Source organism: Thunnus maccoyii, chromosome 19 (genome assembly GCF_910596095.1).
Source record: "Thunnus maccoyii chromosome 19, fThuMac1.1, whole genome shotgun sequence".
Lineage (NCBI taxonomy): Eukaryota > Metazoa > Chordata > Actinopteri > Scombriformes > Scombridae > Thunnus > Thunnus maccoyii.
The window spans coordinates 9,185,255-9,201,321 of record NC_056551.1 but is presented as its reverse complement, the minus strand read 5'-3'; the positions used below and the strand labels follow the sequence as shown (position 1 = coordinate 9,201,321).

The window sequence follows — 16,067 nt, the reverse complement described above, 5'->3', positions numbered from 1 at the left end:
TTTAGGGAAAAGGAATTGACTCTATATTAATTGAAAGTGCATGTACAATGTGTGAGTTATTACTTAAGTAATTGCAGTGAAAGATGTCTATCTCCAGCATTTAAAAAAAGGGCTACATTATAACTACTGGAGTGATGGAGATCAAATTGAAATGGTAAGATAAAATAATTCTTATTCAGTCATTCCAAGACAATCTAAAATGTACTGCGCTGTGCTTTCCACAGTATAGTTAAGTACAAGTTATATATGTGGCTGCCATACTTTAACACAGCACTCACTTTCTCTCAGTATCTGCAGGGTGTCTTGAAAATACTTTTGTTTTTTTCTTGCCTTGCTGCCATTATGCTCATGATAATGTGGTATTTCCAAACACAAAGAATGATATGCAGACATTTCAAGAGAGCCAAAACACAACCTGCCAGGCAACATGGGATTTACTGTGATGCATGACATTCTGGGGGGTAGGGGAGGGGTGGGAGAGTCCCTCGCTTCTCCTTTCACTTTGTGAAATTTCATTTCTTTAGGGAAGAAACACACTTTATTTTAGATCCCCTGTCTGTTTTAATGTATGTATCCAAAATCCTTATATTTCTTTACCCTTTTTTTCTCTCTGTACCCACACAATAACAGCTGTTCAAATCCTATGAGGAGTCAGTTAGCTACAAATGAGGGGCTTGAGTTTTAAGAAACCTCATGAAGAAGCTGAATCTAGCTGCAATTATCTGATTTCAATAGTAAAAATGACCTGTATATTTATCTTAAAGTCGAGATGAAATGAAAAATGCCTTTTTAACCCTTTTAGATCACATCCCTGATCATAATTTGTACCTATTTACAATATAAGCCAGAAAACATAAACATGATTGGATTTTGTATTCTTAAATCAAAATTCACAAATCACAGAGATTCATTATGACACGCCCACTTACGTCACGATACGGACGTCAGACGCTCTCGAAATGCCGTTTTATCTGGACTTAAAATAGAAAATGTGACACAGTGGCAGCATGCGGTAATGTCATGTCACACAGTAGAGTCACATCTGCATGTCCATATGTGGGCAAGAGTGCACATCAGCCACCCAGCGTCCAGCTGTCTGCTGAGTGTGTGACGGAGCGGTGCAAGGTGGCAGTTCCTCACCATATGCCCAATTAATATCTTGGTCTGATCTTCAGCCAACATTTTTTGCAGATTTGGGAGTATTATGCACATTTACAGGAACTGTTTCTCTCAGTCACCCTGCCTCAATCTGTAGTCAGAATATAAACAATAATGATACAATTGGCAGAGGTTTGTTGCTTTGTAATTGATAAATTATGGCTCTGGCAGAAGGGGACGCAAGGAAAGAGAGGAAGGGAAATAGAAACAGAAAGAGCAGCAGGGCAAGGGGGAAAAAAATCGAATAGAGTGCAGTTAAAAGAGTAAGAATAATGTTATTGAATGTGATCCAAATGCGAAAACAAACAACAAGCATTAATGTGTCTTCAGAAATATTATGTAGCTTGACAAAGGAGTCTCGACAAAGTATTTAGAGAGACTGGTAAAAGTAAAATATCAGACCAATGAATCAGGCTGATTATTGACCATTAGAACCTGTCAACACAACTTTAAACCTGCCAGTATGCTTCATCAGAAGTGTCAAACAACTTCAGAAACTCCCCCCCCCCCACACACCTTTCTGATGTCCGAACTGGTGAGGCTTCATCCCACAATTTCTGTAACTTTCCAAAACCGACGATCTGACATTCACAGCCAGCTGTGCAGAGGTGACATAGTCAGCAGGGTTTGAACCTTTCTGCTCTCTTTTCATCATTATTTACACACCTATTCCTGGTACGTTTGATGTGTATAACAATGAAGTGAAACACTATGAATGCCTTCCAGAAGAGACTGCCTGCAAATGCACGCCATTATCCCCATATTTAAACGATTATCACATCTCGTCTCTCTCTCATCTCACTGGCTTCTCACACTGCTTTCAAGTGTGGGAATATACCAACAAGTTCTTTTCAAGCATAATCCACCTTTAACTTACTGACCACAAATTACAACGATGACCTGCCACTCTAGACGGCTGTCAAGAGTAGGTGCATGTGGAAAGAAATGTGTCAAAATTAGTAAATGCTTTCCCAAAAAAGATAAGAAAAAAGAAAAGAAACATGATTCTTAGAAGCATTTTCCCACCTGCTACCACTGTGGTTGAGGTTGGGTTAAGGTTAGGCAACCAATACTACTTTGTTAAGGTTGTAGAAAAATTGTAATTTCCCCTTCCCAAGGACTCAAGAGTAAAAAAGAATATCGAGCATATACAGTGTTGTAAGTCCTTAGGGAGCAGAAATCACCACAAAGCCTTGGACTCAGCACCTGATAAGAAAGATGTGTATATAGTAAGTGATTGATGAAGGGACAGTTAAAAAAGGAGGGTGGCATGAGGTGAAGAAGTAACAGAAAGAGCGAGAAGACTAAATAGAAAACCTGTTTGACTCTTCATTAAAGCCAGTTAAAAAACCTTTTTATCAATGCTACAAGCATCAAAACATTTCCATCTTATCAACAAACCTTTAACCACTGCTGATCCTGGATGATCAAGACACACAAACACATACACACAAAGGGCTGATGAACTGTGTAGAAAATGATTTAACAGACTTTAACTATGGACATGTGAAGAAATTATTCATCACACTAAGTCTATTATGGCTAAATTATTCATGGTGTGAAATGATTCTCCTATCGTCAGAGGAGCCTGTAAGTGTCAAATGGTCCAAATTAACAGCGTAACAGCTTTTTTTTCAGTTTTCAATAAAGGTTTTAAAGAAAATGTGGCCCTTCAATTAACTTTGAAACCCTGCAGGAGGAATTTGTAAAACTAACACTGGTTACCTGATAAACGTATCATTGCATGTTGCGACCCTTTTCAAGATGTCACAGTGTATAGCTAGTTTAAAAAGAAAGTTTTGGAAGATAGTTCAAATCTCCATTACTCCCCCAAACTTTTGTCACCATGTATTCCTTCTCATGCAGAGAAGGAATAACGATATGACTGCTGTGGTGCTAACAGAGGCTAACCTGAAGTGAATTGCTTATATTGTATAACTCAATATTCCTCTAAAATTATATAAAAAAGCTTAACTGAACTGAATAAATTTGGACCCCTTGAAAGTCTTTGAACACCATCAATGGTGAACAACAAGTGCAGCCTTCTCTTCTGAGCTGATCTAGCCTTGGGGTTTTGTTATAAAATTTGTCTCCAAAACAAAAGTGGATAACAATAAGGTAACCTATTTCACCTCTCATCTAGTTATTCGAGAGATACTCTTGAGCTAACTTTACCTCTTCTCTATTACATTCCTTCATAATGCTGTTCCCTCTAAATCTCTCAAACACATTCTTAATCTTAAGCAATAAAATTTAATCAGATGTTGACCTGTGGGGTTTTCTTTCAAGCATACGATGGAGTGGATCCCACATATGAGCTCAACTTTTCACTTCACTTTTCACATCATGTTTGACTTGATGGTGTATTTTAATTTACTCTTGTAACACTTCATAAAACTATCTTTTGGATAGGTAGACCACAACTTAAGATAACAAGTTGCACTAATAAAGAAACACACTGGAATTTGAGAAAGCACATCCAACTATAGAAATATGCTGCAAATACAACCATACACAGAAATGCTGCAAGTCACACATCAATACAAATAATGTGTAATAATGGCTAGATGACTGTTTGCATCAAGAGGCTTGTTCGTAGGGTTGTTTCTGTTTATTGCTCTGTTTGTGGCTGAGCCTGCAGGGCATTAAGTAACCACATAATCAACACTTTGTTTGTGCTGGAAAGGGAAAGATTAATAAAGAGAATACAAATGTTGGTTTTAGTTTTGGTGTGAATACAAGTTGAAACTGATGTGAGACACGGCACACGGTTACAAATTGTTTTGTAGAATTTGTAGGAGATCTTGTAAGAGGACTGCAAATGTGTCGATGTTGTGATTGCCTGCCAGAAACGCTCCCGTAAATTGACCTTTGATCCCGTTTTAAACCATATTTTTTCATTTGTTAGACCTCAGTTGTTTTTAACTGTATCTTAGTCATTGGACATCTAGATTTTAAGTGTTCAGAGATACAAGCTGAGCAAACATTTGCGGCAGGGGCAGGGGAACAGCATTGACTGATTTTTAACAAGAAACTTTTTTATACAGTGTTTTTACCGGTTTTAATCACTGGTTCATTTTGGAGTGGCGGAGACCTCTGAGGACAACTCAGCTCCTGGCAGTGGTCTAGTGTAACTTATCTTGGTCGTGTATTGTACACTTGAGTGACTGAGGCTATGTGTTACAGAGGCAGACACATGGAGAAACCATACACCTGTGGGATTGGTATTATTACACCAAATACGGTGTTACACTAACATGTCACCACTTACCTCTCTGCCTGGGTGTCTCTGTCTTAGCCAGAAAATCGCTGAACTGGAACAAAGAATATACACCCTTTATTAGATTAAAGAAGGCTAACAGCTCCTCAAATCCCTATTTAGCATTGGCCCTGCTAATGCTATTGCAGTTCTAGGGGAACTTGACTCGACTTTGCCACGCTCTGAACCAGCTCCTCTGGCTGGAGATCCCTGGAGATCCTTGGGTGCTAGACTGAAGGCTCCGGTTAGTTCTAACTCGCAGCAAATGGAGCCCTGGACCACTGTCCGTAAGAGCAAACACAGAAAAAAAGAGTTCATGTTCCATCATGCCATCCCAGGATATCCAGCTGGACAACAAATAACGTCCTGGATGAACAGGATTTTCCTTCACTAAGAGGATCTCCTTCATCTATGGACACCACAGGCCAAACAGTTGGATCAGTACCCTGAAGGAAGCCTGCTTTCCCCCCGGCAGTCTCTCCGGCTCCGCAAAGGGACCCCAGGGTGTTCTCCATCGTATCCTGCGGCGCATCGGACACCTCCATCCTCATCCCTGCCGTCCCTTGGCATAGAAGCCAGTTCCAGTAAAGCTCCCACACTATCCCGCTACACAACTGCAGTCATAGGAGACTCCATAGTCTGAAATATCAGGATGAAGACAGCGAAAACGTACTGTTTTCCTGGTGCAAGGGTACAGGAAATAGCCAGCAGAATTCCAGGGGTTATACAGGACCGTCCAAAATTAGAGCTGACTGTAGTCCATATGGGAGCAAATGACATCCCAAATGAAGTCGGAAGTGCTTAAACTGGACTTCATCCATTTTTTTGAAGGTCCTGGAGACACAGAACTGCCACGCTTACATCTCTGGACCATTCCCAACTCTTGGTCGAGGGGGTTGCTTCAGTCATCTGCTGAGCCTACACACCTAGCTGTCATCGGCTTGCAGCGATTACGATGTGGCTTTCATCGACAATTTTAACTTGTTTTGGGAGCGTAGACAGCTTTACTGGAGAGATGGCCTTCACACAAATAGAGCCAGCTCTCACATGCTAATGGCAAAACATATCTTACTGTTTACAGCATTCACATGCTCCACTGCTCCCTAGCCATTCACATGCACCTGCCCATTTCTGGTCAAGCCTCTTGCTCTCCTCAGGTGAATGGTCCCCCAGTATTCAATGTCCTCCAGGGTTGAGCCCCTGCCAGATCAGTTCCGCTAATTTAATTAGTGTGTATAACAGGCACGGACCTGCTATTATAGCTCCCTCATCTATTTCCCCTCATTCCGTTAATTTATGTAACACTTTCCCAATTCCTGTTGGTATTTCCCATTGCATCAAAAAGGAAAACGCCACACATGTGCATCATTATTACAGGAATCCAGAGAACCTTGTGAAAAACCTTGAATATAAGATCTCTGTCTAGTAAGAGTTTTTTTATTAATGATTTTATCTCTCAACATGTTTTTTTTTTTTGTTTTTTTTTACTGAATGTTGGCTTTCCTCTGCCTCTCACATATTAATAGAATCATCTCCTCTAAATTATAGTGCTCATGTAGACAAGATAAAAAAGGAGGAGGAGATGCCAGTATCTTTTCTAATAACTTCACTTGCTCCAAGTGTTGTTTTGGAGACTTTTTAAGCTTTGAATACTTAGCTTTGCTTATTAAAGCTTAGCAGTCTATACTAGCTGTGACTATCTATCAATCCCCAAAGCACAACACCAACTTTTTATCTGAGTTTTCTGATTTCATGTTGATGGTTCTTACAAGTTATGACAGGATTATTTTACTTGGCGATTTTGACATTTTCATGTCAATGACACTGCTGATTCAAAGGATATGGAAATTTTAGATGTTCTGGCCTGTTTTGGTCTTGTGCAATATGAAAGAGAGCCACCTACAATCACAGGAATACATTAGATTTGGTCATTCAAGGAGAATTGAAATAGATATCTCAGAAATCACCAATGTTTCTGTTTCTGATCATTTCTGTATTTTTGAATGCTACTATGTCTGCATCAAAACAGTGTCATGAGACTGTTGTTGTAAAGCAAATCCTTGATGACAATGCTACAACTGGACTTTTAGATATAATGAATACTTTTCCTCCATCCAGTGCTTGCTCAATTGATGATCTAGTGCATGGTTTTAATAATAAATTGAAGTCTTCTATGACACTGTTGCTCCGAGAATTAAAAAAAGACAGGTAGCCCACAAATTACTAGGGCTGTAGTCAACCAAAGAAAATCTTGGTCGACTAAAATCGTACATAATCTTCAACTACTCGATTAGTCGTGCGCGGGGGTGGGGGGAATGTAACGGGACAGAGTGCACAGTAAACTCGGCAGCCACACATTTCTCTGTTCTGTATTTCTCTGTTTTGTGTCTTCAGGTTAGGCTACCCCATTGTTGCTAACTTTGGAGCTAACCCCCTTTACTTTTCCAGCATTTGGGGAAACAACAGACGTGACTTTTTAGTATTTATTAACTGACTGTACTGTACTGACAACTTACTACTAACCTTTTCCTCTGCCCCGCTCGCATCCACCGTCACTTCTCTGCAACTTGCTCTTTCCCACTCGCTACGCAAACATACTCCTTAACGGAGCCACTACCATACCAATAGTTTCCCAGGCAACGACAGAGGTTGCACAGAGACTCCCAAACGCTGTCAATTTCCGAATGAATGGATATTCATTCATCAAATATTAAAAAATATTTTTTTTGGCCTGGCAGGGGTTCTCGTTGTTATCATTATGGAGAAACACAGATTCAGTAAACGTTCAGTACGGTCGATAAACATTGAGTACAGTTAGACCCAGCAGTCTCCATTAGGTTGGGCGAGTTCAAAGATGTGAAAACAACGAGGGTGTTTTGAATACACCCCCGTTTTCACAGGTAATTTGTTAGTCTGTCCCTCCCGCCGCAGGAAATAATGGATTACTCCTGAAAAGCTATTGTTGTAGCACTTGATGTAGCACTTTTCTCCTTATGAAAATAACATGGACATTATTCGACCAATGAGAATTTAGTTGGACGAGAGCATATCGACCAACTAATTGACCAGTCAACCAGCAAACTACAGCCCTACAAATTACCTTGGAAAACTGCTGCTATTTGTCAGCTAAAAAGAAACTGTCGCAGGGCCAAGAGACAGAATAGAAAAGACAAACCCATTTCTCAAAAATCATTCTTGAAAACAAACAGAACCCCAAAGTCCTCTTCTCCACGATCAATACTCGTTTGAAACCATCTCTGGCTTTCAGTTTAAATGATCAAGCTTCAGGTTCTTAAGTGAAATTTACATCATGGTTTAAAGAAAAAAATTGGCACCATTAGATCCAGTATTATAAATACAGATGAATCAACTGTTTGGGATCTACTGGTGGGTGATCCTCCACCTATGACATCCTTTAGTATGACAACAGATGATACTTGTAGGTCCGAAAGCAGAAAGGCAGAAATTAAAGTCAGTGTTTGCTAGCATGTCCAAGCAAATTAAAACACATGTTACAGACCTAGGAGTGATTTTAGACTCTGATCTTAATTTTATTAGCCATTTTGTTAAGGTTGCAAAAACATCACTTTTTCATCTGAGGAACATTGCCAGAATTTGACCATTTTCAACTCAGAATGTTGCTGAAATGCTGATACGTGCTTTTATTTACAAGCCACTTAGATTATTGCAACTCTCTTTTTACTGGTCTCCCTAAAAAGTCCCTATGAAAATTACAGTTAATTAAGAACACTGCAGCCAGGATTTTGACCAATACATAAAAAGATCACATCACCCCTCTGCTCGCATCACAGCACTGGATACCTGTATCTTTTAGAATTTATTTTGCTTGTCTACACAGTCTTATATAATCTATGACCTTCATATATCAGCAACTGCCTTTTATTTTATGTCCCAACAAGAAATCTCAGATCTTCCACTGCTGTTATTTTATAAATTCCTAAAGTGTTCAACAAGAAATCTGGTGAGGCTGTTTTCTGTTTTTATGGTCCTAAACTGTGGAACAGCCTCCCCATGGATCTTAGAACATCAAACTCCCCTGGAATTTTTAAAAGGAAATTAATGACCTATCTTTTTAATTTGGATTTTAATTTGGGTTGACTTTACTCGCATCATTGCTAATGTTTTATTGTACTGTGATCAAACGGTTTTTGTTTGTTTTTCTCTTGTTTTGTTAAGCACTTTGGATTAATGGCTTATAATACTGTTTCCAGGGGACTCTAAAAAGTGATGAACATGCCTGGACATTTCTCGGACACACCAATTCTTTCCATGGTTTATTGCTCATGAAGTTACTTGGGTCAACTTACAATCAATGACGTTGGAAAATAAGCTTATGATGTAAGTTTTTTAGTTTTAACATCCTGATTGCATGATATTTTTGCAGATATTTTTAATTAACCTAGCCTTAGCCTTTTGCTGATTACTAGTCCTGCAACTAGAAAATAAAAAAACAACAACAATAAAACAAAACAGAACAAAACAAAACAAAAACAAACAACAACAACAAAAAAATCAACAAACTGTATTTGGTTGTGTTTTCTCATTTTGCAGTGTTTTCTCTAGATGCTGCACAGGAATTGTGAAATAGATGATGTTCTTAGTTTGCTTGAGTCTTTTTTCTATTTTTCTTTTAATAACTGAAAAGACTGGACAAAATAGTTTTGCTTTTTGTCTCTTGCTGAAGGCCCTTTTAACAAGGCATTTCAGTGGCTCTGCTTGCTACAATGCTGTATGCAGGACGACAAACAACCTATGTTAGACCCTGTAATACAAGTGATAAGACAAATATTTTCACCATTGTGTTTTAGCCAAAAGGCATAAGAGAGCACAAAAAGTGATTTTATTGTACCCTTCTTTCCCAGTACAAAAGTACACAGTATTTTGATTGTAGGTAGATGACATAGCACTCTATCTATCTTTCAGTTCTGTTTCTTCCCTTTCTCCAGTATATACTGGACAGTAACCCCTAATCACACACTGGAGTGACTATAATTTAACCAGGGCCAGACCTAGCACATTCAGTGCCCTAGACAAAACAAAAAAAAAACAAAAAAAAAACCCCAAAACAAAACAAAAAAAATATTATACCGGACAAAACATTGTGGTAGAATGAAAATAATAACCTGATAGGCATGATCTCATTATTATGAATGTATTTGAACATCAGCATTAACAATAGTGAAATGTTTACTCAAAGTGAAGAAAGACTGTAGCCTATTAAATCAAGTAAACGGTCAAAAAAGGAACAAAATGTTAAGTACAAACATGTTCCAGCCTTCACTTATCATGATGTCATGTTTATTTATATCAGTTAGAAGACAGATGTGAAGGATGAGAGTTTGATTCAAAAACAAGTGTTGGCCTATTGAGAGCCATACAGCACTGCTAGTGAACAGAAAACCCCTTTGACAAGTTCCTATTATAGCCCATGTCATATTAAGCAAATACAGAGCTGGGGAACAACTTTTTCATGTTTCCATTATGTACTATATAAATCTAGGGAACATAGGACCCTGGGAACATAGGAATGACTCCAACAAAAGCATGTATTATCAATATTAGAATCATTTCCATTTCTTAAATGTAGATTAGCAATTATTAAGTTATTAAGCATTTGCATTTTAGTGTATTTGGCCTAGGGGTGGGAACATTTACACTTTTTGGTAAACGATTACATGTCCATTTTTCTCCAATATGAGTATTTTTTTAGTTTAGATTGTAGGACCATATCTGCAATTGCTTAGCAACGGTTATTGTTTTTCTTCATCCTTTCCTTTTGTTCAAAATTGCATACCTTTCTCCCTGGCACGTTTATCATCTTCTTCTTTTTTGTACTGCAGCCCGGATGGCTTTTGCCTTTCCATTTTCTCTAACTCTAATGCTCTCCACATACACGCCACTCCACCACACCCATCAATGCTCTAGCATGTCCTGATGACCCTATGAGCCTATGCGGCCTACAGGGAACCCCCACCCTCCACCCCCACACACACAAACATTTAACCTTCATTCCCTTGCATATATTTCATTTCATATCAGCTTACACCCTCTTCTTCCACACTTCTCTTTGCCAGAACAATTACTGATTCAAGAGTCATTATTTTGCCTCCTCTCTAAGCAAGTCCTCCCCTCAACAACAAGGTCACACACGGTAAAAGCCTCTAACAAAAGCTGCATTCAGATTAAGAGATAGCAGGCAGCAATCTTGGACAATGTTCATCTTCGGAGAGTGATTAAATCTGAATCTACTGACTTTGGGCTGAATCCCCTCAGTTCCAGTGCTGCCCTGCTGCTTTACATTTGAAAATGATGTGTCATTGAGATCATACATGGTTCAGATCGCTGAACAGAAGTAATGAAGCAGCTGCCTTAAGGCGTACACAGACCTCTTGCCCAGAAGTTTACCAGCTAAAAACCAACTGGGAAAAAAATCTGTTCAAAAGGAAGAAAATACTTATGATTTTTCTTCCCTGAGTGCTCACTGTGAAGGTGCCCTTGGACAACAAACTTAACCCCCAACTGCTCCAACAGAGCAGCTCCAAGACCATCTGTACAAGAATGTGGATATGCCTGGCTGATCTAATTTAGAGGAGTGGAAGACCCTCCCTTCATATGCAGCTAATCTTGTGCCAACACCTACCTTGTCTTCACACATGGCAACAAAGACAGTTAAGACAATTCATATTCTTCTTTTATCCATTCTCATGTGGAAGGTGCATCATTTCTGAGCCAGAGTGCAGTTGTTCTAAATAAGAGTAAGTAAGCAAGAGCAAATACAGTAGATACTGAGTCTAAAAAATGTTTGAATTAGCAATTAAACCCATCATGTCTAATTTGTGTATGACTGTACTTTTGAGGTTGCACCTTTGGGTTTCGTTAAAACCTCAAAATTTTCTAAAACAATACATACATGACTTTGGTCTCCTCGATAGTGGCTATACGCTCCTGACCTAAAATACAATCAGGATAAACTCTCTGATACAAATACCTATAAAAAAATCAATTTAAAAGGTGCTAGTCTGGAAAAAGGACTAAAAATACACAAAAAATGTGGGCAGGTTTTACATGTGTAAAGAATTGTAGTTTACAGTTTTGGTCATCTGTGATTTTCAGTGTCTCCATGTCTCCCAGAGGAATGATGTACCTGTCAACTCAATGATAATAGAAATAGGCAGATAGGTGAATAAAAAAGAACAACGTGAGGTCAGCCAGACCACTCCTGAGCTGTAGCAGACAACGGAAACTACTCTGCTTCTGTGTTGGCCACTGATCGCCACTTCTTCTAACTGCAGGGAACTGCAAATGGAGCCAGATAGTGCTCTCTCCAGTCTGTGCGAGCTCTCCATTGCTGAATTATGATTAAAACTTTATTTTCTCTTATAGAGTGGAAATCCTTCGGATTTTCATGCTGGGGGATGTTGAGAGAAAAATGATCATATTGCACCTTGAGTGCAAGTCTTGCTTCCAATAACTCTGCAAAGGACTGTGTGCATTGAATAAAGAAAATTAACTTTAATTTATTGAGGTGGCACCAGAGGTCTCAATGGGAGTATCTTCTAACCTAATAAAATTTGACGCCACCGGGAAGATTTGGTTGAGCTGCCTCTCTAATGGTACACAGTAGTCAATAAAGTCAATGAAGTGATTTGTTTTATTTTTTTGTAAAATAATGCCCCATTGGTGTAATTGTCATATTACATAACAAGCCCATTATACACTCCCTGGCCACTTTATTAGGAACACTTGTGCAATCTGATGCAATCCAATACAACAGCTCTGCTATAAATTCTACCTTTATGAGTTCAGTTCAGTTTTTGTTGACTGCTGCTAAGCTGTTGTAGTTGAAGTGGCTGGTGAGTGTATGGTTCATTACATATAGTGTTTTATTATAATAATATCTAACATACTACATGGTGAAGTGATTTCGTCAAGTGTATTGGTCAAGTGTGTATAGGCTACAGCATATCATATCATATGTGGTCTGTCGTCTGACTCCCATCATTTTTTTTCAGTAGTATGGTGTCTCTGTTAATTTAAAACAGTGTATATGGCGATTTTTAAGTGTTCAGATTAACTGAATGATTCATTGATTTTAGATGGGTTGAGAAAATGTTCTTATACATTTTAGGAATGGAATCTCTAAAAAAAAAGTTCAGTATGAAGTTTAAAACAAGGATGTTTGTCTTATTTCACAAAAAGTTGGCATTTTGGAGATACATGGTTTTAATTGGACAGCAAAGATGTGTCATTCGTCTGTGCAATATGTTGAAGGGAGAGTTGAAGAGGAAATGGGAATTTTGGAGATAAAATATTGTCTTTCTTCTCTCTCAGTTTCTGTGAGGAGGAAAGAAAGTCAATTCCAGATTTGTAGTAATTTATTCAATTCTTCTCGCCGAAGTTACATTACTGAAGCAGGATGAAATGGTATATGTGTTTGTGTGTATGAGACAGAGAAAGAGAGTGCTAGAGAGGGATAAATACTAAGTGAGTGTGTCTGTGCCATTGTGTGACAGTTATAATGAGCTTCGTCTTTGGCACAGTGTTTGCATTTTATTGTCAAGACCCTTTCTTGACAATACAAATCTCTAGGAATTTGGTCAGAATGATTTAGTAACCCTACTATTTGGTGAGTTTGTTGCTTGGCTCATGATTTAGACACTAACAGTGGTGAATGAGGGTAATTTGGTTGTTTTTGTTTGTTCCACATTTCCCCGGTGTTGTTTGGTACCAGTCCCAAATTTGGTCTGCAATGACTTCTTTTATGTCACATATTTTGAAGCAGTGGTGGTATTCAAATTGCTGTGGTGGCTCATTACTGTTGAGGAGACGCAGAGTAAAAACTGGTGACCATCAACTGACCATCTGACGCTGCAGTGAAATCTCTGTGGGAGGTCTGGCAAGGCTTCAGCTCTAATTCCTACGTGTGTTTTTACTAGTTTGGTTTCCTTCATCTTTTTACAGATAGGCTCACTTCATCCTGTCATTTGTTCCCATGTGAACTGAGGCTCTTTTCAGCCTGTGACCACACCACACACAGACACGTTCAGACACACACACACACAGGCGCAAAAGAGAGAGCTGCTTTCCGTCTGAAACCACACCACACACAGAACTCCAAGAGCACAGGCGACCCACACACATTTGTTAAGTGAGCTACTTCCATCCTCTGACCATATAACACATGTTCATATGGGTATATAGAATGACAGGCACACACACACACAAGCATGTGAAAATTAACACATGCGCACACAAAATAGATCAGAGACAGGTCACAAAGATAAGACACATTTAAGCAAAGTCGTATGCCTTAGGATTGCAGTCACAGACACACACACACAGTTCAAACACACATACACGTCCCTTTTTAATAACAGAATGAAAAAATACACACACACAAATGTACCAGAAGTGTAATTTTCTCTTCAATTCAGTTGCAGACATCTACTGAAAGCGGCTCAAGCCACTACAATTATAGTAGTCTTCACCAATGAGAGCAGCATATTCTCAGCGAGATACTAGACTAGGCTATATGTAGTGATTCTATTTTTGGGGGGGATTTAAAGAAAAAAAAGAAAAGGAATTAGATCAAAATTAATTTTAAAAAATGAGTGAAAATTTGATGAACAATCGCTAAAACAATCTCATCAGGAAGAACAATTTGCAACACAAACACTGTAGTTTGGTTGTTAATTGCAATTTTATACATGGATGGATAGAGGTACATAATCAATAGCATATTTTCTTTTCATCTGTTACTGGAAGCATTTTCTGAGCAAAGTCATTGTTGCAAGACGACCTCATTTACTGTAAATTGTTGTGGTCAGTAGGCCTTGGCAAGGTATTACAGTATACCAGGGTCTTTAGAAATCCCAAAGGTATGATTTTTATTGTTGTCAAAAATACAGATGCTCCTCTAGACAATTACGTGTTCACAACATCAGGTGTTCTTTTTGAGTACCAGTGTAAAACTGACTCCTACAGGTTGTTTGTAGCATTAATGTTGCTAGGCTAGCGAGTGTCTTAAAGTCTGTTTATAGTGAGTGTGTTAGAGTCAGTCAGCACTAAAAGTGTTTTGTTAGTCCAGTTAAACCTGCAGGAATTTCTGAAGGCTTGTGTAATGTGTTTTTCTGTCACGGAGGAAATAAATTCATAACGAGTCTGAAGCGTCTTCCGACATCTTTACTGCAGAAGCGGAATATGTCAAGCTGCCAAATTCCACTGTGACAGATGATAAGGAGCTCAAAAAGACAAACAGGCAGTATTATAAATGCTAACTACTGGAGAAAATAATATTTGACCATGGCGTAAGTTATATTCAAAAAGTACTTTTCCAAAAAACAGGTCTGGGAAAGAGGGGGGATCATCTTAAAATCAGGGTAGCCTCACATTCGGGCCAATAAAATATTTAAGAACCATTTCTTTTATAATATCTGAGGTTTAAAATATTTTTTATAGCGGTTACCGCAACGATTTGAATGGCTTCACTAATTTGTGCGGTGAGAAAAAAAATCAATACCATGGCAGCATTGTAGGCTAGACAATATCATACATGCTACAATGACAGTGTTCCCCCTATATTCATTCGGTGCACCTCCACTGCAAAATTATGAGCACCGCTGCTAAAATTTCAGACGATCATTAATATCAACGAGCTACTAATGATTTTCACTCACACACTGTGCGAGCACAATAACACCCTACGTTATTGTGGATTTTTTTAGTCATCTTCCCTCTCTTCGTTCTTCAAAGGACATATACGTGAAAGGTACAAGAGCAGCGTAGCTCCATTAAGGAATAAGGCAGTGCGTGTATGTGTGTGTGAATGTGTGTGTGTAGTTGCGCGAGCGGAGCAGAGGAAAGGTTTAGCAGTAAGTTGTCAATCTGGCAGTAAATGTACAGTACAGCCTGTCAGTTGATAAATGCTGCATCTCCTCAAAACAAAGAAAATACTCATCTATCGAAGGGGGTTAACCCCAAAGTTAGCAACAAAGTGTTAGCTTAACTTGACCGGGCTCACTTAAGGTGGACTGACTTTTAAGGTGGACCGGCAATTCTCATTTTAGTATCAATCTCAGCCGCTCTTTAACAAGGAACGGAGAAATGTCTGGCTGATGAGTCTCTGTCTTGAGTTTTTCATATACTGAAAAACATATGCTGACCACAAAAATGACATGCTGATTAAGTTATCAAACAAAGAGAAATGTCCTCCCCTTGTCCTAGTAACGTCTTTGTACTCAGGCAATCACAGCTGAGTGCCTCCCTTTACTCTCACTGCCAGAAGGGAGAGACAAAAGTCCTGCACTCCAGCTGTGAGTATGCAGACAGGATTTGAGACCAAAACATCTGTTAGCAAACCAGCTGAGCCGTCTGAACTTTCTGAGCTACATCAGCTCTCACACAGACGATGTTTGATATAGAGTTCATATAAGAACATCAGGTGGATCACACAGTTAAAACATTAATGATAATAAATCTTGAACTCAGTCTTTCTCTTCTGAGGCCATGGTTCTCTGGTGGAAAATGGTGGACTGCTCCCTCTGGGGTGGGAGGGAGTTGCTGCCCCAAGAGAAAGAGTTCAAGTATCTTGGGGTCTTGTTCACAAGTGAGGGTGGAGCGTGAGGTTGAG

General features: G+C 39.0%; 1 long non-coding RNA gene across 8 annotated transcripts in view; it reads right to left on the bottom strand.

Moving 5' to 3' along the window:
* Window positions 1–16,067, bottom strand: part of LOC121885250 — a 98,911-nt gene that overhangs the window by 38,266 nt on the left and 44,578 nt on the right. Inside the window, exon 1 of one of the 8 annotated variants that reach the window (XR_006092511.1) lies at window positions 4,430–4,488. The exons of the other annotated variants lie outside the window; for them this stretch is intronic. This is a non-coding gene — a long non-coding RNA (uncharacterized LOC121885250). Of the gene's footprint in view, window positions 1–4,429; window positions 4,489–16,067 lie in introns of those variants that run through there. 8 annotated transcript variants of the gene reach the window in all.